The sequence below is a fragment of the Schistocerca gregaria genome, chromosome 5, assembly GCF_023897955.1.
Source record: "Schistocerca gregaria isolate iqSchGreg1 chromosome 5, iqSchGreg1.2, whole genome shotgun sequence".
In the NCBI taxonomy this organism is placed as follows: domain Eukaryota; kingdom Metazoa; phylum Arthropoda; class Insecta; order Orthoptera; family Acrididae; genus Schistocerca; species Schistocerca gregaria.
Genome location: NC_064924.1, coordinates 639555518 through 639577946, shown reverse-complemented (window position 1 = coordinate 639577946; position 22429 = coordinate 639555518). Strand labels below are relative to the sequence as shown.

Here is a 22429-nt window from a genome sequence, read left to right as displayed (position 1 = left end):
CTCGTGTGAATGCTCTGAAAAGCTAATCATTTGCATATCACAATATCTTGTTCCTGTCGGTTACATTTCGCGTCTGTAGCACTTCATGTTCGTGGTGTAGCAATTTTAATGGCCAGTAGTGTAGTAATAAAGCTAGTTGTAGTACGTAGATACTTGCTTCCGCAACCGCGGCCGCAGAAGCTCGGCGGCTTTCAAGTAGACGGCGGTCATTTCGTTTCCAGGTGGTGTGAATTGTAGCGGTCCCAGCGACGCCAAGTTAGCACGGCAGAAAATGCGTCCGACTGCCACGGTCAGATGGCGACAGAATGAATTCTTATGTACACGAAATGTCTTCGCAGTTGCGAGTATGGACAACCACCAGATGTTTGATAGAATGACGACAGTGAAAATCTGTCTCCTTAGAATTAGGACGTTCCACAAGCAGACCCAAACTTCAATATGTCGTCAACTATATGTCAGCAGCCTGGCTCGTGCATTCGTTATTTATACTCCAGTACAGAGCAGACGTTTTAAGTGAAAGTCGCTTGTCTTGTACCGGCGGATAAATACGATATCGCAGCGCCTGTCGTTCAAAAGCACGATGTCCTTCGGACATATGTGCATGTACAAAGGAACAGGAACTGAGGGCACTACAGCCCTTATAAGCTGAACTCTGCCCGAACAGGCCATCAAGGCTTAACGGTTATGACCGGCCGCCGAGTCATCCGTAGCCCACAGGGGTGGCTGGATGCGGACATGGAGGGGTATGTGGTCAGCACACCGCTCTCCCGGTCGTATATCACTTTACAAGAATGGAGCCGCTAGTTCTCAATCAAGTACCTCCATAGTTTGCCCCACAAGGGCTGAGTGCACCTCGCTTTGCCAACAGCGCTCGGCAGACCGGATGGTCACCCATCCAAGCGCTAGCCCAGCCCGACAGCGCTTAACTTCTGTGATCTGACGGGAGCCGGTGTTACCACTGCGGTAAGACCGTTGGCCACTACAGCCGATATGAAATGCATTACACTTATTCGCAGTTGCGAATACAGACTAGCAGTAATTGTTTAATGGGAAGGATGCAACGAATGTTTGTGGAAAATCTGAGAAAGAACCCGCATTTCCCGCATATCGTGAGCTATCCGGGAGCGCTTCACGGCCAAACCCAAACTCCTGTATGTCGTCAACCAAGTGTCTACAACCTGCTCTCGTACATCCATTGTGTATATTTCCTTACATTGCAGACATTGTCGTCATTCCAGTATGCAACTCATGGTTGCCCAAATTCGCAACTGCGAATACATTTTACGTATTTCACAACGACTATAGTTGTGGAAGTGCCTGATCCTCTGGACATTCATGCATTCCCGAAGAATCCGAGCGGTTCTGGCGCTTCAGTCTGGAACCGCGCGACCAATACGGTCGCAGGTTCGAACCCTGCCTCGGGCATGGATGTATGTGATGTCCTTAGGTTGGTTAGGTTTAAGTAGTTCTAAGTTCTTGGGGACTGTTGACCTCAAATGTTACGTCCCGTAGTGCTCAGAGCCATTTCAACCATTTGTTGTTGTGCTTATGGTCTTCAGTCCAGAGACTTGTTTGATGCAGCTCTCCATGCTACTCTATCCTGTGCAAGCTTCTTCATCTCCCAGTACCTGTTGCAACCTACATCCTTCCGAATCTGCCTAGTGTATTCATCTCTTGGTCTCCCTCTACGATTTTTACCCTCCACGCTGCCCTCCAATACTAAATTGGTGATCCCTTGATGCCTCAGACAATGCGCTAACAACCGATCCCTTCTTCTAGTCAAGGTGTACCACAAATTTCTCTTCTCTCCAATTCGATTCAGTATCTCCTCATTACTTATGTGATCTACCCATCTGATCTTCAGCATTCTTCTGTAGCACCACACTTCGAAAGCTTCTATTCTCTTCTTGTCTAAACTATTTATCGTCCACGTTTCACTTCCATACTTGGCTACACACCATACAAATACTTTCAGAAACGACTTCCTGACACTTAAATCTATAAGACTTTTATCCATTGTGGATCTATACTCGATGTTAACAAATTTCTCTTCTTCAGAAACGCTTTCCTTACCATTGCCAGTCTACATTTTATATCCTGTCTACTTCGCCCATCATCAGTTATTTTGCTCCCCAAATATCAAAACACATTTACTACTTTAAGCGTCTGATTTCCTAATCTAATTCCTGCAGCATCAGCCGATTTAATTCGACTACATTCGATTTGTAACTATGTTAAAGTATCAATACTTGAGATAGATTTCTGGAGTTCTTGAGATGGCTAAAGTGAATAACGATTCTCTTCTTAGTGATTACTTGTTTTGTGAGGAGAATTATATTTAACATGACTATTTATTAGTTATTAAGAAGGTCGCATTTCCACAATATGAAACTGTGCATATAGAGGATGTAAAACTTATTTCATATTTCTTATTTGTAATAAGGATTAATAATATTCGAACTTTAAATACTTATAGACTTAATAGTGATTAAGAAATGAAAATCTTAAAATCAACGATTTATGAATAGAAGACAGAATTTTAGAAAAATGGAAGGAGGTTGGTTGATTGTGTCAGTAGGCTGTTTAGGTTTTTACGTTGGTAACGCCACGTAGCACTCTGTACGAAAACACTGGCTGTGCTGTGTGCAGTCTGTAGTTGGGTGGCATTGTTGGAATAGTCGCTATGGTAGTGTTGGGCAGTTGGATGTGAACAGCGCGTAGCGTTGCGCAGTTGGAGGTGAGCCTGCAGCAATGGTGGATGTGGCTGAGTTTTGAGAGCGGATGATCTGGACGTGTGTCCATCACAGACAGTAACTTTGTAAGACGGGATGTCATGACATATAATGATATATATATATATATATATATATATATATATATATATATATATATATATATATATATATATATATATATATAATGGCTTTTGAACACTGTTAAGGTAAGTACATTGTTTGTTCTCTATCAAAATCTTTCATTTGCTAACTATGCCTATCAGTAGTTAGTGACTTCAGTAGTTAGAATCTTTTATTTAGCTGGCAGTATTGGCGCTCGCTGTTTTGCAGTAGTTCGAGTAATGAAGATTTTTGTTAGGTGAGTGATTCACGAAGGTGTAGGTAGTTGTTAGTCAGGGCCATTCTCTTGCAGGGATTATTGAAAGTCAGATTGCGTTGCGCTAAAAATATTGTGTGTCAGTTTAGTGATGATCAGAATAAGTAAAGAGAGAAATGACTGAGTACGTTCAGTTTTGCTTAGCTGTTTGAAAATCAAATAATGTAAGGGGTTTATTCCGCACAGTAATTCATTGATTTTTCTCAAGGGACGTTTCAGTTGATTCGGGGGATGGGACCAAACAGGGATGTTATCAGTACCACAGGACTAGGAAAGGTAGTTGGCCGTGCCGTTTCAAAGGAACAATCCCGGCATTTGCCTGAAGCAATTAAGGGAACTCACGGAATATATAAATCAGGATGGCCAGACGCGGGTTTGAACTGCCGTCTTCTCGAATACGAGTTTAGTGTGTTAACTACTGCGCCACCTTGCCCGGTATGGAAAGAGGTTATGACATACTATGACTTTATAACATATTACAAATTCAGAAAATTTTTCTAAAATAACAAGAATCTTGCATTTAAGAAGGAGAAAATAAAGGTAAAAGGGAAGTACATATATTTGTATCACAGATCCCATTACTTACCTACCTCGGGTGTCAGGGACCGGCAAGTTATCGAGATTGTCACATTAGAGGTAGCGAAAAAACGTTACTTTAATACTCATTTGATAAATGTATGTGTACTGATGTGTGTTGTATTAATGTTATATTAAATTTGTTGCAGGTTGTATGTACTTTACACAGGGCATAAACGGTATGTTATTTGCGCATCTTTTGTTTCCTTATTTCTACATGTTATGTGCATGGTGTCTGTGTTGTCTGCATGATAAAACGTTATCTAAGTCTGATAACCAATTGCATCATTTTCGTTACAGTTATTATTTTACCTAAGCTTATTTAACAGATATATCATTTAAATCACACGCATTACTCAAGACATGTATTAAAATGATAGACGATCCATTTCTTTGTTCCTTAGTTTAATGTTATCCTACGTCTAGATCTGTGTATTGTTTGTATCTGTTCCTGCACGTGAGTCTCTTTCTGTGTTGGTGTCTGTCTCTGTGTCATTCCAAGTATCCTGTTCCCTTGTTTGTTTGTTCTTATTTGTGTATGTTCCGTTTGTATAATTCGCGTAACGTACGTGAGCATTATGGGAAATGTCATTCAGTATGCTCCAGTCGTAGAATTTGTCCTAAGTATCCATAGTCAGTTCGGGGTCGTACGTTTATGAGTCTGTCGTAGTGTAAGGTTACATTTTCAGGAGTTCCCAGTTCTCTGCAAGTGCACACGGGTGTGTGGCTGAGACCAAACTGATGGAGGCGTTTTGGGTATAGACCATGGCCCATGAAGAAATGTACCAAGCCACATGCGGGATCTATTTGTTTTAGCCTTCAGCGTATCTTGACGTCTGGAAGAAAGGTGTGGGCGCGACGCACCTTTTCCGGCGAATCCTATTTTCTCGGCGACGTAATATTTCACCAATGGTTGAGGTTGCACCTCTCTGTGATGCCCTCTCCTATCATTTCAAATACTTTGTCCTGTCTGCCCTTCAACCAGTACGCTGTTGCTCTTTGACGGATGGTGATGTCAATGGGGCACTCTATCACCAAGCATAGCACATCTGCTGATGTTGTGGTGAAGATCCCCGAAATCCTGAGAAGAAGACTTCTTTGGCCACGTCTCACAATGATTATATGTGTTGCAACCCACTGTCGATGCTCCCAGTCGCTCGCTGTAAAGCATGCTAAAGATTCTAATAGTGTAATATGATATGTAGGTATTATCTTTGTAGTATTTAGTCTTGCTAATATGTGTATCATTTTCATTGTTTTGTCGGTTGTAAGTCTTGATATGTTCAGTGAACTTCAGTTTGTCGTCAATGTCTAAACCTAGATATCTTGTTACTCTTTTGCGTTGCAAGGTTGTGTTATTCGGCTTTATATTCGCCTTTCAGTAGTATGTTTTATTAGCTGCAATTTTTAGTTTCCTGTTGTTACACCATTCATGACTGATGGAACTGTGATACAAGGCACATAAGAGAAGACGTTCGACTGATATCTCTATTATTCTGTCCTCTCATCTTAAACAACAGGTACCAAACACAATTGTAATTGTCAATCCCTTGCTATTGTAATTGCTGCTGATTAGATGACAAAGCGTCTCTCAATTACATTTTAGGATTATTGCAGTTCTGTCCACGGCGACCCTAGAGTAGTTATGACTTGTATATATACAGCGTGTACCTAAAAGAGCAGATTAACAGACCTATCCTTGAGCGCCTTTTCTACGAGATGGTGAAATATACGGGTTCGTGGCGCTCGCGGCATTTCACAAACGTGACATGGCCGTTAGCATGCTGCGCGCCCTGGTAAAAGGAGAGAACGGCACCACTGCACTCAAGTAACTAGTCACTGGCATTCAATCGCTAAAACTTAAAAACATTTATGTTTAGACACTGGAATTAAAATTAGCATTATACACTCCTGGAAATTGAAATAAGAACACCGTGAATTCATTGTCCCAGGAAGGGGAAACTTTATTGACACATTCCTGGGGTCAGATACATCACATGATCACACTGACAGAACCACAGGTACATAGACACAGGCAACAGAGTATGCACAATGTCGGCACTAGTACAGTGTATATCCACCTTTCGCAGCAATGCAGGCTGCTATTCTCCCATGGAGACGATCGTAGAGATGCTGGATGTAGTCCTGTGGAACGGCTTACCATGCCATTTCCACCTGGCGCCTCAGTTGGACCAGCGTTCGTGCTGGACGTGCAGACCGCGTGAGACGACGCTTCATCCAGTCCCAAACATGCTCAATGGGGGACAGATCTGGAGATCTTGCTGGCCAGGGTAGTTGACTTACACCTTCTAGAGCACTTTGGGTGGCACGGGATACATGCGGACGTGCATTGTCCTGTTGGAACAGCAAGTTCCCTTGCCGGTCTAGGAATGGTAGAACGATGGGTTCGATGGCGGTTTGGATGTCCCCTCGACGATCACCAGAGGTGTACGGCCAGTGTAGGAGATCGCTCCCCACACCATGATGCCGGGTGTTGGCCCTGTGTGCCTCGGTCGTATGCAGTCCTGATTGTGGCGCTCACCTGCACGGCGCCAAACACGCATACGACCATCATTGGCACAAGGCAGAAGCGACTCTCATCGCTGAAGACGACACGTCTCCATTCGTCCCTGCATTCACGCCTGTCGCGACACCACTGGAGGCGGACTGCACGATGTTAGGGCGTGAGCGGAAGACAGCCTAACGATGTGCGGGACCGTAGCCCAGCTTCATGGAGACGGTTGCGAATGGTCCTCGCCGATACCCCAGGAGCAACAGTGTCTCTAATTTGCTGGGAAGTGGCGGTGCGGTCCCCTACGGCACTGCGTAGGATCCTACGGTCTTGGCGTGCATCCGTGCGTCGCTGCGGTCCGGTCCCAGGTCGACGGGCACGTGCACCTTCTGCCGACCACTGGCGACAACATCGATGTACTGTGGAGACCTCACGCCCCACGTGTTGAGCAATTCGGCGGTACGTCCACCCGGCCTCCCGCATGCCCACTATACGCCCTCGCTCAAAGTCCGTCAACTGCACATACGGTTCACGTCCACGCTGTCGCGGCATGCTACCAGTGTTAAGGACTGCGATGGAGCTCCGTATGCCACGGCAAACTGGCTGACACTGACGGCGGCGGTGCACAAATGCTGCGCAGCTAGCGCCATTCGACGGCCAACACCGCGGTTCCTGGTGTGTCCGCTGTGCCGTGCGTGTGATCATTGCTTGTACAGCCCTCTCGCAGTGTCCGGAGCAAGTATGGTGGGTCTGACACACCGGTGTCAATGTGTTCTTTTTTCCAACTCCAGGAGTGTATAAGTTACAGAAATAATCAGGTGGGATTGATTAATACCTTCTACAATGAAGCGCCCAAGAAACTGGTATAGGCATGCCTATTCATATACAGAGATACGTAAACAGGCAGGATACGGCGCTGCAGTCGGCAACGCCTACATAAGACAGAAAGGGTCTGGCGTAGATGTTAGATAGGTTACTGCTGCTACAACGGCACGTAATCAAGATGTAAGTGAGTTTGAATGTGGTGTTATGGTCGGCGCACAAGCGATGGGACACAGCATCTCCGAGGTAGCGACGAGGTGGGGATTTTCCCGTACGACCGTGTCCAAGAGCGTGCCGGTAGAACATCAAATCTCCGACGTGGCTGTGTCTGGAAAAGAACGGGGCGAACGACGACTGAAGAGAATCTTTTAACGTGACAGAAGTGCAACCCTCCCCCAAATTACTGCAGATTTCAGTGCCGGGACATCAACAAGTGTGAGCGTGCGAACCATTCAACGAAACATCATCGATATGGGCTTTCGGAGCCGAAGGCCCACTCGTGTACCCTTGATGACTGCACGACACAAAGCTTTACGCCTCGCCTGGGCCCGTCAACACCGACATTGGACTGTTGATGACTGGAAACATGTTGCCTGATGGGACGAGTCTCGTTTCAAATTGTATCGAGCGGATGGACAGTCTCATGAAGCCATGGAACCTGCATGTCAGCAGGGGTCACTAGTGGAGGCTTTGTAATGGTGTGGGGCGTGTGCAGTTGGAGTGATAAGGGACCGGTGTGAGGCCTAGATACGACTCTGACAGGTGACACGTATGTAAGCGTCCTGTCTGATCACCTGCATCCATCCATCACTCCAACGGACTTGGGCAATTCCAGCAGGACAATGTGACACCCCGCACGACCAGAACTGCCGCAGAGTGGCTCCAGGAACGCTCTTCTGAGTTTAAATGTTTCCGCCAGCTGCAGTAGGTACTGGGAGATGAAGAAGCTTGCACAGCATAGAGTAGCATGGAGAGCTGCATCAATATGAATATTATATCTGTGACACCTTGTAACGTCCTGTTCAGAAGAGATCACCGTCCCTCGTCCTCCTGCAGATTTATGGACAACCCTGAAGGATTCATGGTGTCAGTTCCCTCCAGCACTACTTCAGACATTAGTCGAGACCATGCCACGTCCAGTTGCGGCACTTCCGCGTACTGGCGGGGGCCCTACACGATATTAGGCAGGTGTACCAGTTCCTTTGGCTCTTCAGTGTATAATCCTCAATCGTGTACACTAAGTTTCAGTACGAACAGCTTCTGCGATAGTATGCTGCAACGTGGATTTTTTTTTCAGCGTGGACGTTAAGGGCTCGAATGCTGCTTCCATTTGCTACACCATTGCAGGAAATCGAATGTGCCATATCACTTGAGCAGTAGTAGAAGACAAAGACAAAGAAATGTAATGTACCAATCGTACATACAAAGCATAACAACAGTCGGAATGAAAGTGAAGTCATTTCTGTGATTAGATAGGACGTCATGAATCATACCCAGAGTTAGAAGTAATTTACTGTACAATTACTCACAAAATACAGAGAGCGAAAGGCTATTTACAATCTGTACAGAAACCAAATGGCAGTTATAAGAGTTGAGGGGCGTGAAAGGGAAGCAGTGGTTGGGAAGGGAGTGAGACAGGGTTGCAGCCTCTCACAAATGTTATTCAATCTGTATATTGAGCAAGCAGTGAAGGAAACAAAAGAAAAATTTGGAGTAGGTATTAAAATCCATCGAGAAGAAATAAAAACTTTGAGGTTCGCCGATGACATTGTAATTCTGTCAGAGACAGCAAAGGACTTGAAACATCAGTTGAACGGAATGGATAGCGTCTTGAAAGGAGGATATAAGATGAACATCAACAAAAGCAAAACGAGGATAATGGAATGTAGTCGAACTAAGTCGGGAGATGATGAGGATATTTTGTTAGGAAATGAGACACTTAAAGGAGTTTTGCTATTTGGGGAACAAAATAACTGATGCTGGTCGAAGTAGACAGGATATAAAATGTAGACTGGCAATGGTAAGGAAAGCGTTTCTGAAGAAGAGAAATTTGTTAACATCGAGTATAGATTTAAGTGTCAGGAAGTCGTTTCTGAAAGTATTTGTATATAGTGTAGCCATGTATGGAAGTGAAACACGGACGATAAATAGTTTAGACAAGAAGAGAATAGAAGCTTTCGAAATTTGTTGCTACAGAAGAATGATGAAGATTAGATGGGTAGATCACATAACTAATGAGAAGGTATTTAACAGAACTGGGGAGAAGAGGAGTTTGTGGCACAACTTGAGTAGAAGAAGGGATCGGTTGGTAGGACATGTTCTGAGACATCAAGGGAACACAAATTTAGTACTGAAGGGCAGCGTGGAGGGTAAAAATCTTAGAGGGAGACCAAGAGGTGAATACACTAAGCAGATTCAGAAGGATGTAGGCTGCAGTAGGTACTGGGAGATGAAGAAGCTTGCACAGCATAGAGTAGCATGGAGAGCTGCATCAAACCAGTCTCAGGACTGAAGACCACAACAACAACACTCGCACGTCACAACTGAAACTACGGTACAACGCAGTTCGAGCTAAAAAACTGATTACATACTGCCTGATGCAGAAAAACATTGAAACACTCTTTTGACCCCTCTGATTGAGTGCCAACACGAGTTGTAAGCATCCTGTAGTTTCGCTGTCTATCTCGCGGCAGTATCGGTAGTCGTCTCTCCGGATGGTGCAAAGCAAGATTGTCGAAAGTGGTGGTTCGACATTCCTACAGGGTGTCACGTGCAGTGCTGACGTTGCAATTGCAGAAATGCAATCTGCGGTATTTTGATGAATTAATGAAAGGTCTTATCAAGGAAGTTGTGTATATCACGTTAACAGATCGTCATTAGTGAGTCAGATGAGCGTTAAAATTTCCGAAATCGTGTATCGTGTTGTTGGACAACAACCACTCGTGTCGCGACGGTTGCGGGACAAATGACGTGGACTTGATTACATCCGAGTGAAGTGAAGAGAGACGTATAACAATATAACCAATATGACTAAATATCGCTAGCTAGATACTTTTCGTTCGGATATCGTATCGCTAAATCGTTAGACAAGCACTTCGCAGGTCGATGGTACTTCGCTCATGAGAAGAATTGGTAATGCTGCCAGAATGGATAAATGTTAATTGCAAGAACTGTGTCATGCGTCTGAACTTATAACAACCTATTCGAACAGTGGATTTTACGTATTTATCTTGTAAGTAGTTGAACTGAATGATTAACAGTCCGATAATACACTTCGGTATCATTAAAACAGGCTGCGTTGCTGAGTGCCAATTAATGACTAAACCAATTACACTGTAATTTCAATTGTGAACACTGCAGCCCAACTATTAGACTTCATGGTACAATAAATTACAATCTCTAACAGTGGCTGGGGATTTCCGTTGTGAAATTGCCTCTACAACTCGTTTTCAGTTAATTAACGTTGTAGGATTTTAACCTTTGCTGACAGTGGGAGCAGCAATACGACAACCGCTGCGGGGAATGAGGTACGTGGAATTTATATTCGCGCTCGTAAAATATCGCATCCACGTGTCTCTGTTTGAAGCAACTTTCCGCAGCAATCACATGAGTGGGTGAGAGAGAGCATTAGTTATTTTAATTGCCAGGCGCGCTGTAGACTGTGCTTTTACTGGTAGCTAAAAGCCTTCATGTATCAGAAAGCATTCGTTTTTGCATCCGTTTTAACTGGACTTGCTTCTCCGTATCGAGGAATATCGAATAGCACTGCCAGTCCATAGTCTGGTGAAGCTGGCACGCCATTTCTGTGAAATATTCATTTTTATCACAGTTCCTAACAAATATGTTATAGTTTTAGTGTTCTCACAACCAAATTTGAATAGCTCAGCAGAATTCCGCGAAAAACAGTGGTATTCTGAAAAATATTAATCTTGCAAAAAAATTATCTGCCAATTTGCGAAAAAATTATGAGCACAATTCTGAATAGCTCCGGAAGATTTCTACAGAAAACTCTAGTGACATTTTTTCTGTAAATAGTAATTTATAACGTAACTGCAATAATGAGGGACCCACTTTCACTACTTGTGAAGTTGGATGCGACTTTCGACAAATATACATTTTCCAGAATTCTTAATAGGTATGATACGATTCTAGAGCTCTCTGCTCAAAATTTGAGTACTTCTCCCGAATTTCGCGAAAAAAGTTGTGATCATTTTTCTGAATAACTGAAAAGCTGTGAAGTTGGCAACTGACTTTCGATAAATATACACTTTTCCAGAGGTACTGGTAGGTATGCTATAGTTCTTGTGTCCTCCGCACAAAAGTTTAATATTTCGTCAGAAATTCGGAAAAAATACTGAAAACATTAAGGACATTTGTTGTTTGCAGATAAAAATTTATCTGATGATTGCTGTAATATACAATGTTTCTGATCACAGTATTGGATAGCACCCCAAGAGTCCTGCCGAAAATGGTCAGTTAAACCCTTACTCGAGATCGGAAAACTTTGCTTTCAGGCAGCAGAACTGCCTAACATCCAACCGGGTTAGTCATCTGCGCAAGATTACGTAGCGTCTCGTTGTCTAATTTAAGTTAGCCATTTAAAGTAAAATTGTGACAGAGGTATATTTTTCAGCGTTTTTAGTTATCGCGGTAATAATTATTTCGATACTTACGATTGCTGATGCGGTGCAATGCTCAAAGTTCTTAATGTACATTTCGTTTGCAAAGCGAAGCGGTCCAGAGTCTGAGGCAGTGTGGAGATACTGTGCTAAGAACTTTCGGTGCACTTTTCATTTATTTACTGGAGACAGCGGCAACTTATTTTTACGTTTGGAGGACGATCATGACCACACACCATCTCCAGAATATTTATTACACAGGGGAACAGTACGGAATTCTGTTAAAAGAAAAGTCGAAGACGTTAATGACATATCTCTGAAGCTTATTCTTATGGAAGCAACTTTTTAGCGAAAACTTTTTTCGTATCAACTTACTTATTAAAAGTGTATTGGTATTATCTTTAATAAAACGGCTTATAAACCTACTAATTGCATGTCACATTTTCATTTAAACATACTTTTTTATGCCCTGGAACCAACCTAACCGGGATAATAAGACGCAACCTAAGTATATACAGCTTCTGTTCCCGTTTTTTATTTCTTTTAAATTATTTTTTACAGCGTTATGTGAAATTATAATCTGTCTCAGTCGAATAATTTACGTCGTTTAGTTAAGTAACTATATCTGACATCTTCATTTACTGGGCACTGTGAAGATTCTATCTTAAAGAACTTGTCACTCAGATAAAATTGTTTAAATACTCCCTCATTTTGTATAAACGATGAGTTCAATTCAATTCAGTTCCAGCGATATGATCGATCCTACTTTATTCCTTACGCGTCTTCTTTTTTTGGTTCTGTTTCACGATTCAGACTGTTTTCATTTTTGATTTAGAGCATTAAGCCAATAGAACAGGAACTGTATACATAAACAGTATTTCAGTTTTTACAAAGCCACAAACGGGATATCACTATCATGGTGTTATTTTTTTCGCGAAATTGTACAGGACTATTCAAATAGAGATCCTTAGAACTACAGCACATCTACCAAGAACTCTGTGAAACATATACATTTCTCAAAAGTCAGGTGCCAACTTCATAGCTATTCAGTTTTTTAGAAATATGATCATAATTTTAAAGAAATTCTACAGAAATTATTCAAATATTGTATAGATAACTCTTAAAGTATAGTCGTCTACCAATTACTCTGAAAAAAATGTACAGTTCTCGAATGTCGGGTGCCAACTTCACAAGTAGTGACAGTGGGTTCCTCATTTTACAAATTATATCATAAACTATTATCTGCAGAAAAAAACGTCGTTAGAGTTTTCTGTAGGACTGTTGGGAAGCTATTCAGAAGTGTAATCATTACTTTTTTCGCAAATTTGGTATTTAAATTTTTCACAAGATTAAAATTTTCTCGAATACTCTTGTTTTCTCTGTAGAATTTTGCAGAACTATACAAATTTAGGACAGAGAAGTTTAGAACTGCAGCATATCTACCAAGAAATTTGAAGAAAATTGCTGTTTCTTTTAAGTCGGTTGCCAATTTAACATCTCACACTTTTCACTAAATCCTTTATATATGAAAGGAGGAACCGGTTGACTGATGGAACAACATATAGCCTTATCTACTGGTCCTACAAAAACGAAATTTGGAGGAATGGCATCGGATCCGGCTAGGAAAGAGATTTTTCAAATTCCACCACTAAGGGAAGAAGAGGAGTTGCAAGTTTTTTGTTGAATGGACAGCGAAGCTAAGTTATCGGTAACACAAACGCGAAATTTGATATGAATAATTATTTGTTATCGTAGGCTTCCACTGCGAAGACATTTTTGTAAAATTATATCCCTAACGATCTGAAAACGGTATTAACGTGGTTACAGAGGATACGATATACTACAGTCTTAAGTATTAAAAGTAGCGGGACATGGTCTCTTTCAGGACGAAGGGGCCATTGTTTTCTTACGTAGCCATACTGACCACTTGCCCCAACCTTATTTAAAAAAAAATATTTTCATGTCAGAGAAAGTGTATATGTAATTATTAGAGTTTGTTGTCGTCATTGCTTTATAATTCTGTCCATATAAGGACATATTTTGATTATTAAGATGTCAGTTGTCAGATTAGCCCAAAAACAAGTGGACACCTATTGATCTGGTAGACATACGACTCTCAAATTTATCTTCGATAATGATAGAAGCTGCTGTCATTTGGACACATGCGAAAACCAAAGCACAAGCGCACTACTACTCAATGGCCATCTCGGTTCATGCATTGTGTGAATTAAAATGACAATTGTTGGGCATTAATTAGATCATAATTAAACACCCCCCCCCCCCCCCCCCCCCATGAACCATGGACCTTGCCGTTGGTGGAGAGGCTTGCGTGCCTCAACGATACAGATAGCTGTACCGTAGGTGCAACCACAACGGAGGGGTATCTGTTGAGAGGCCAGACAAACGTGCGGTTCCTGAAGAGGGGCAGCAGCCTTTTCAGTAGTTGCAGGGGCAACAGTCTGGATGATTGACTTATCTGGCCTTGTAACACTAACCAAAACGGCCTGTTGTGGTACTGCGAACGGCTAAAAGCAAGGGGAAACTACAGCCGTAATTTTTCCCGAGGGGCCGGCCGCGGTGGCCAAGCGGTTCTAGGCGCTACAGTCTGGAACCGCGCGGCCGCTACGGTCGCAGGTTCGAATACTGCCTCGGGCATGGATGTGTGTAATGTCCTTAGGTTAGTTAGGTTTAAGTAGTTCTAAGTTCCAGGGGACTGATGACCTTAGAAGTTAAGTCCCATAGTGCTCAGAGCCAACCAACCTTTCCCGAGGGTATGCAGCTTTACTGTACGATTAAATGATGATGGCATCCTCTTGGGTAAAATACCTTGGGTAAATACCTAAACGTCACGTAGACAGTTCATAGTGACACATGTCTGGTGTGGACGAGCATAACTCTGCTATAAAACGGCAGCGCGATGCTGTCACATGAGAGCTAACACATGAGGACGCATAATTTGCATGCCATCACAGATACCTCAATTAGTACCTGCCACGACCTGAAGCTATACCTGATGGCTTCCCAAACCATGACACCAGGAGTAACACCTCTGTGCCTCTCCAAAACAGTGGAAGAATGGGGCCTCTTGCCAGTACTCTGCTCTGATATGGGGTTTCTGATACAGAGTCGACAAGTTACTAATGTAACTACATGGATCTGAAGATGATGCAGGTTGTTCGTAACATGTTATGTATTTAAAAAAGCACAACTGAGATCAAATATGACGGGTATAGCGAAAATGGATTACGATGTGCCTGGTTCACTATAAGCCGATCCTCCGTTGTGTTGGTCAAACGTAGCCAACTGGGACCTTGGCGATGAGTACACACGCCGTCACGTTTCCATGTAGTGCCAGATCGGGCCACTGTTACATCCGAATACCACACAAATCTGGAAACAGTACGACTGGGCCAGCCAGCTAAGTGGAGGTACCCGATGAAGTCTCTTTCAGACTCTGTCTGATGGTGATAATGCTGTCTCACACGAGTACGCGGCATTTCCGTGTTCTTCACGGTGAACACTCAATGTCTGACGCTGTTAAAGCCCCTTTTATGCGCTACCGAGCCTGGTAACAGTACTGCTACGAATATTATCAACACAGTCTGGTGACCATTCTGCATGCAACCGAGACTTGAAATTCAAATCAGTCACATACCCGCTGATGATGTGTACGTATACATAGTTACCTTAACATCCAGCCATGTCTTCACGGTGTTCGACTTTTTGTGTATAGAAAATATAATTCGTCTGGGTAACAAAATTTTCAAACGTGTGTGAATTCCTATGGGACCAAACTGCTGAGGTCACCGATGCCTAAACTTACACGTTACTTAAACTAACTTATGCTAAGAACAAGAGGCACACCCATGCCCGAGGGAGGACTCGAGCCTCCGGCGGGAGGGGCCGCGCAATCCGTCACATGGCGCCTCGAACCGCGCTGCCACTCCGCGTGGCGGGCAACTAAAGCACACCACTGAGCAGACGAGCGCAAGTGTGTGTACTGGAGCTACAACCAACAGCGGCAGAATCCTTAACTCATATTCACTTTCTAAGTGCAGTTTTGATAACATGGGTAGGAAGATGATTTTGTACAGGCATTCGCGAACAACTTGGACCACGGATTTATTACCCACAAGAAAGCAAGCTGTAATTCCTGCGTTGTTGGCCGCTGATAACAGAAGTCAATTAAGAATTAAGTATGACATACGTATGCGCAGCGAAAAGAGCAAACATCGACTCTCAATGAACTGTTTATGCTTTTCTGAAGATGAAAGCGTATATTATGAAGCTTTGTTCGTTAACAGCTTGTCACCAAAACTACACTGGAAAATGCCGGAAATGTAAAAGCAAGGGAGCAAAAAAGAGCACTCTTCACGCCGTAAATGAACGAGCAGAAAAACTGGATTCTGGAAATACAAGTTCGCGTTAGTACGCCGACATTCCAGCCATGTGGTATTCATTGCTAGTTTTGATACCTTCCTATTACGGCATTCTGCAGAACCAGAAAAGATTGTGAGCCACGCATCTAGTTCCCACTCCTAGGGAAAGAAACGAAACACTCTCGTATGCGTACATGTTATAACGGTTGTAAGTGCAGATATTTTTACATGTGTTACATTAATACGTACACACATCAGTGTATTGGTTGTTTTCTCTCTACATCTGCCTTCACAGCAACACGAAATATAATGTACAACCTGATGTTCTCTGCATGATCATAGTAGCACCACTGACAAACGGCTGACAGTGTAGACTAACCGTTTTTCATCCACGCCTCCACACTTCGTTACCTGACATCCTGCCCAGGAAAAAATAAGGTTTAATCGTTTGTTGTTGCCACATGTACTTGGAAGTACTAGCCAACCTGAAAACATATGACTCGTAATACTTTAATTATTAAAATGACGTAAATATACTACTGGACACTAAAATTGCTACACCAACAAGAAATGCAGATGATAAACGGGTACTCATTGGACAAATATATTTTACTAGAACTGAGATGTGATTACATGTCAACGCAATTTGGGTGCATAGATCCTGAGAAATCAGTACCCAGAACAACCACACCTGGCCGTAATAACGGCCTGGATACGCCTGGACATTGAGTCAAACAGAGATTGGATAGCATGTACAGGTACAGCTGCCCACGCAGCTTCAACACGATACCACAGTTCATTAAGGGTAGTGACTGGCGTATTGCGACGAGCCAGTTGCTCGCCCACCATTGACCAGACATTTTCAGTTGGTGAGAGATCAGGAGAATGTGCCGGCCAGGGCAGCAGTCGAACATTTTCTGTATCCAGAAAGGCTCGTACAGGACTTCCAACATGCGGTCGTGCGTTATCCTGCTGAAATGTGGGGTTTCGCAGGGATCGGATGTAACGTCCACTGTTCAAAGTGCCGTAGATGCGAACAAGAGGTGAACCAGACGTGTAACCAATGGCAACCCATACCATCACGCCGCAGTATGGCGATGACGAATACACGCTTCTAATGTGCGTTCACCGCGATGTCGCCATACACGGATGCGACCATCATGATGCTGTAAACAGAACCTGGATTCATCCTAAAAAACGACGTTTTGCCATTCGTGCACCCAGGTTTGTCATTGAGTACACCATCGCAGGTGGTCCAGTCTGTGATGTAGTGTCAAGGGTAACCGCACCCATGGTCTGCGAGTTGATAGTCCATGCTGCTGCAAAACGTCGTCGAACTGTTCGTGCAGATGGATGTTGTCTTGCAAACGTCTGCATCTGTTGACTCAGGGATCTAGACGTGGCTGCACGATCCGTTACAGCCATGCAGATAAGATGCCCGTCATCTCGACTGCTAGTGATACGAGGCCGTTGGGTTCCAGCACGGCGTTCCGTATTACCCTACTGAACCCACCGATTCGACATTCTGCTAATAGTCATTGGATCTTGACCAACGCTAGCAGCAAATGTCGCGATACGATATCCCGCAAGCGCGATTGACTTCAATCCGACCTTTATCAAAGTCTGAAACCTGATGGTACGCATTTCTCCTCTTTACACGAGAAATCACAACAACGTTTCACCAAGCAACGCCGGTCAATTGCTGTTTCTGTATGAGAAATCGGTTGGAAACTTTCCTCGTGTCAGGACGTTGTAGGTGTCGCCACCGGCGCCAACCTCGTGTGAATGCTCTGAAAAGCTAATCATTTACGTATCACAGCATCTTCTTCCTGTCGGTTAAATTTCGTGTCTGTAACATTGCATCTTCGTGGTGTAGCAAGTTTAGTGGTCAGTAGTGTACTAACGAAATGTTCATTACTGTTCTCAGTCATCAAAAGTGGAGGCAACACATGTACTGGGGCTTTTCACTGCCCGACATTCTGCGTTTCATAAACGTTTCCAGCAATTTAACATAAGCTATCACTTCACACCCAGTTAGGCTTAGGGCTGATTGATATTGACACTGAACCTTGTTTTATAAGTTCTAAGGTTTCATCTGATGATGGCAGTAGCAGAAACGACGCTATTAATAAAAACACACATTAAATGGCCCAGACGGTTTTACTGAATTCACAAAATATTCACACTGTTCGCGAGCCCATTCAGGAAATTTATTTCCCTTAGCTTACTAATTAAATAAGTCCATTGATCAATGATAATTGACAAAGCTACCAAATGATATTTCAGCGCCCTAATATTAACTAATTTCCTCTACAGTTAACCCCTCTGTGTAAGGCCCACGTTACCTCCGTTGTCAAAAAGTAACTTGATTTGACCGAAAAGTCGTCGGTTTGTTAGGTCGGAAATTTAGAAATTTACCACTGGACCACCTAGTAATTGGCGAAGAGCCATGTCGTGTACAGTGATTCACTTTATTCTTTCTACTGCTAACATCAGCGTTTTCTTCATGCAGAATCGTCTCCAGTATTCGGGATACGGCGCCTGTGTGATCTTTAACCTCCTCCTAAAATACAGCCCACGGTGACAGCGTCCTTAACGTTTTGACACATAATACGTTGTCGGCAAACTTTACGACGGCTAAGGATGGGTTTCCTTGCAAGCACGAGGCCAGGCGGCGCACGTAAACCGTCCCGCGGTCACAGTTAATTAACTTCCTCTTATAAGCAATTAGGAGCGGCCGGAGGAACCGGAATACGTCAGGCGGTGGCTGCGAGAAGAGAAGAGAAGAGCAGCGCACAGCTATGCCGGTCACGTGCTGGGCGTCGCCTGTACCAGCGACTACCACCCGTCCTTTTTAGGCTCACTGCTCAGCCCGACCGGTAGAGGAACACAGAAGAGAGTCGCTGGCCAAGAGACACGTGTCGCCGTCGCTTTGCGGTAGATCACTGCGTTCCCACAGTAGAGACAACAGTCTTGTACACCGTCCGTAAACTGGGTGTCTACCCAGGTTATGTTGGCCAACATTCGTCTGAGCCGCGCAGCGAAGTAAAGTGGTGTTATTTCAGAGATCATCCCCATTTGGACCTATTGATAGCATGTTTACGAGTTTGCAGCCGAGTTTGCCGGCCGGGGTGGCCGAGCGGTTCTAAGCGCTACAGTCTGGAACCGCGCGACCGTTACGGTCGAAGGTTCGAATCCTGCCTCGGGCATGGATGTGTCTGATGTTCTTAGGTTAGTTAGGTTTAAGTAGTTCTAAGTTGTAGAGGACTGATGACCTCAGCAGTTAAGTCCCATAGTGCTCAGAGCAATTTTTTTTTTTTTTTTTTTTTTGGTAGCTTAACTCATGAAGTTTGTATAGATACATTTCTAGGTATGTTCTAACAGTATCTAATTTCTTTTACCTCTCCGTCTCTCTCGCTCTCTCTCTATTTTTTTTCTCTTGTTACAAATAGTGTGACGTACGAGGGGCGTTCAGTACGTAACGAAACAAATTTTTTTCTGAAAGCAAGTTATTTTTATTCACAAAATTTTGTACATGCCTGCACGTTCAGAGACCGTGAATAGTTACAATTAAAAGAAAACAGCTCTCGGTCAGTAATTTTTAACGAATGAACCGGGTTTTAACACTGCTAGGAGTGCCTTCCTCTGAATTTAAACTAAAGAATGGTCTACAACTTGGTCACAGAATTATGGCTAAAAACGTATGACACAAATTATGCGTACGGAATTATCGTTAAAGATATTTAAGATAACCTGCACCACGAAAGTAAAGAGCAGCCCTTAGTGTCTCGCCATCACAGCTTTTTTTTTTTTTTATCTTATATAGCTTTGTGTCTAATGCCCTTTCGGCATATGTATTATTTTACAAATGACATATAAGTACTGCCAGTCTCTCACGATAATTCCGTACTTATAATTTGTATCATACGTTTTTAGTCATAATTCTGTGACCATGTTATAGACCATTCTTTAGTTTATATTCTGAGGAAGACACTCCTAGCAGTGTCAAAACCCGGCTAATTCGTTAAAAATTAGTGACCGAGGGCTGTTTTCTTTTAATTGTATTTTTATTCAGGTTCCCAGTACACCATTCCACTCCTCATTCTTTTGGCTACAAATCTCTGTTTTTCAACATACCTGCACTGTTCGGCGGCCTTACCACCTTACTGGGGAAGTCTGTATGCCTGCATGTTACCATTCTACTGGTGGACGTCGAATCCAGCGTCTTGCTGCAACAATAGCCTCCCCATCAACCACGTGCTGCTTCCCATGGAACGCATTCTCCATTGGGCGTCAGAGGGTATGAGATCGGGGCTGCAGGTTGGATAAGGAAGGACAGCCCAATAAAGTTCGGTGAGCTTCTCTGGGGTACGCAGGCCTTGCGTTGTCGTGGAGGAGAAGAAGTTCGTTTGCATCTTCGTGCGATGAGCATGCTTGTAACCTCCACCTCATTTATCGACCTTAATGACAGTGAAAAATTAAACCGCGTGCACCTAATGGAAATTTGGGAAAAGCGATCGTCACCGAAGTTAATTTGTCGGTAACGAGGGAGGAAAGGGTTACATCTAAAGGAAAGGAAAACTGTAAATGAAATTGATGGAAATTAATTTTGAGAAAAGGGTAAAATTAATAAAGAAAGTAAATGTGAAGTCGTTACGTTAACAACTAATTGGCGTTAATTAGATATTTGAGATTTGGGGAAAATTACAGTCGCCAGTCCTATGGACATCTACTATAATAACTGAAAATGAAAGATTAATGCACATATAATTAGCACTAAAAGCGTGGCAACTGATGGTTGAAACTTCTTGTGTGAAAACTGAATGTTTGTCAGAAGTAATAAATTTCGCTATGCTCTGACTTAATTTAGCAAAAGAATTAATAAAACTGGAAAATTAAAAGTTAATTTAGTGACTGAATTGAATAGTGAACTTTGTTTCTGTAGCACTACGAAATTCAATAAAATAAGGTTAGTCTTGGGCTACCTCAACAATCATTTCAAAAGCTACTTGAATCTACGCTATTTAGAAATAAGAGATTTAACTTTGGACTTGAATTAAATGATTCTGAGCAATTAACAATAGTAAAATTTAGTACGTACCAAGCTGAGCTGCAGTCACAGGTAAGCTAAAATATGATAACAAAACTCGCACTCTTAATTTGTGCTTGTGTAATCTAAATATTGTAGCCAGCTATGAATACTTTAATTGAACTTTGAAATAAAAGCAGTGAAATGGAATGATATTACTTAAATGCTGGCGTTTGAATTTCAACAACACTCGGGTTCATTCCGGAAAAAGAAGGGACCCTGCTTGGTAATGCAATTGGGACAATGAGCAACAAAGTTTCATGCTAAGATGCTGTAATTTACTAATGGAATAGTTTGAAAAGCTGAAGTCTGGCATACAGTTGTAAAACTTTACGTACTTCCAGTCTTCCTTGTTGGTTGATTGAAGGTTTGAAGTCGTCGGTCGAGGAGGTGGCGACAGTCACTCATTGTCGGCCGTCGCCGTTGAAGAAGTTGGAGGTTGGCGCGCCTTCTTCTCGACACTGTCACCAGGCGAAACGGGCTCTTGATGGGCACCAGCTAATGCATCCCGTCCGCGACACAGTATCAGAAACTATTATAGCAAGTCGAGGGCAATGACATGCTGCCAAACCCCGAAAGCGCGGCAACTCGCGGGAGTGTCACACAACACACGTGCTCCACCGCCCTACTCCCGCCAGACTCCCTCTGCCCGCGCTCCATGCGGCAGAGTTAACACTACCAAAGATCCTAAACACTTTGGTTCTCTAAACGATCTATCGATGTAATCGTTCGATAGCATAGTTCTCCCTAGGCAAGACCCAGCGTAAAAATACGAATATACACTCCAGGAAATTGAAATAAGAACACCGTGAATTCATTGTCCCAGGAAGGGGAAACTTTATTGACACATTCCTGGGGTCAGATACATCACATGATCACACTGACAGAACCACAGGCACATAGACATAGGCAACAGAGCATGCACAATGTCGGCACTAGTACAGTGTATATCCACCTTTCGCAGCAATGCAGGCTGCTATTCTCCAATGGAGACGATCGTAGAGATGCTGGATGTAGTCCTGTGGAACGGCTTGCCATGCCATTTCCACCTGGCGCCTCAGTTGGACCAGCGTTCGTGCTGGACGTGCAGACCGCGTGAGACGACGCTTCATCCAGTCCCAAACATGCTCAATGGGGGACAGATCCGGAGATCTTGCTGGCCAGGGTAGATGACTTACACCTTCTAGAGCACGTTGGGTGGCACGGGATACATGAGGACGTGCTTTGTCGTGTTGGAACAGCAAGTTCCCTTGCCGGTCTAGGAATAGTAGAACGATGGGTTCGATGACGGTTTGGATGTACCGTGCACTATTCAGTGTCC

The 22429-nt window shown here is 43.4% G+C and overlaps 1 pseudogene; it reads right to left on the bottom strand.

The window, feature by feature from the left end:
- Positions 1–859: 859 nt before the first annotated feature.
- Positions 860–977, bottom strand: LOC126274596 (5S ribosomal RNA; annotated as a pseudogene).
- Between the last annotated feature and the right edge of the window lie 21452 nt (positions 978–22429).